We start from the raw sequence: 1,742 nt of genomic DNA on the forward strand, positions 1-1,742 counted from the left end.
GCACACTGGGGACAACAGCAAGAAAGTGTCTTTGGCGTATCATCAGTGTTCTGTATCTCTATGAACTTAAGCTGATATGAAGAGTCATTACATTGCCAGTTAATATTAGAGAGGGAATGCTTAGATGGGTGTTGTTGCATGTCATTAAGCTGATTCCAACTCATAGCAACCCTACAGGACAGAGTAGAACTGCCGCATAGGGTTTCTTGGGTTGTAACCCTTACGGGAGCAGGTCAACAGGCCTCTTCTGTGGAGCCACTGGTTCAAACTGCTGACTTTTTGGGTAGCAGCTGAGCATTTAACCACTGTGCCACCAGGGCTCCTTGGCCTCTCAATATATGAGAAGCAAGTTGATACTAGGCTAGACTAGAACTCTTGATGCACTTAGTTGGTGGAATACCTTTTCTATTTTTGTCAGAGCTGATAGTTTGGTGGAGTGAATATCATACAGCTCTTATGGTCTGACCGTTGTATTATTACTTAGCTTCTCAGAGTCCGAGTTCCCCTATCATGAACAAAGCATACAGAGTTGCTCCACCTACTTGCTGTAATGCAAGGTGAACTAAAAGAAATGATACCTGGACCACAGTAAATGCTTTATTTTGCTTCTTCCTTCTCCATTTCATGATGAACCTGTGCTCAGAGTTTGTAAAAAATAATAGTAGACTACTTGTGAATGCCCTTGTGTATGAAGAAAGAGGATAAAGCAGTAAATGAATGTAAAAATCCTCTGTTTCTTATTCAGAGTTATGCTTTCAAATAACTTACCCTAGAATATTGAAAAAATATTAATAGTTAAATGTGGTTCATTTTTACAAGTTTGAGATTGATAGAAGAAGTGAATTTCATTGGAGAAGAGAAAATGAATATAACCCTTCAGGCCTGGAACTGAACTCACTCCAGGGATCCACTTTCAGCCAAACAAGAGGCAGGCCTATAAAGTGAATAACAACACCAGGGAGAAATGTACTCAGTACAGTTATCCATATGAAACCAAAGGGCAGCATTGGCCCAAAAACAAAGTTCAGAAGGCAGGCAGGGAGGGGCAGGCAAGAAGGATGAATGGAAATGAGAAACCCAGGGAGGAAATGGGAATAACACTAATATTGAGGGAATTCAACCAATGTCACGAAACAAAATGTCTATAAATTGTTGAATGGGAAACTAATTAGCTGTGAAAAATTTCACCCAAACTACAATAAAAAGTAAAACAAATTAAAAACAGGAAAATGAATATAAATTGCCTAGTACACAGCCAAGGATATCGTAGGTACTCAGAAAATTTCCTGCTTTCCTATTTCTGGGCATTTTAGTCCTCCATCTTAAATACTATTTCCCGTCTAAACTTTTTGGATCCATGATTCACTTTTGTACTTATTACCTTATCTTTTTTTAAAGTATGGTTTTATTTTTATTGTGGTTTGGGTGAAAGTTTACAGAGCAAATTCATTTTCCCTATGGCAGTTCATACACATTTTGTTTCATGACCTTGGCTGAAATTCCCCACAATGTAACAGCTCTCTTCTCACTTCTTCCCTGTAGTTACATCTTCCTTGTATCCTTCTTTCCTATGCATTCCTGCCCCTCAGGCTATCTCTCTGGGAAAACATTGCCCTTCTGTTTTCCACAATTGATTGCTCTAAGCAGTGTATCTACCTGATGTAAATGTTCACCCTACATGCCTGTTGTTGTTTGGCTGGAAGCCACAAGAGTAAGTTCTGTTCCAGACCTGAAGGGTAACT

Source organism: Orycteropus afer, unplaced genomic scaffold (genome assembly GCF_000298275.1).
Source record: "Orycteropus afer afer isolate SDZICR_OR568_19922 unplaced genomic scaffold, OryAfe1.0 scaffold00106, whole genome shotgun sequence".
In the NCBI taxonomy this organism is placed as follows: Eukaryota; Metazoa; Chordata; class Mammalia; order Tubulidentata; family Orycteropodidae; genus Orycteropus; species Orycteropus afer.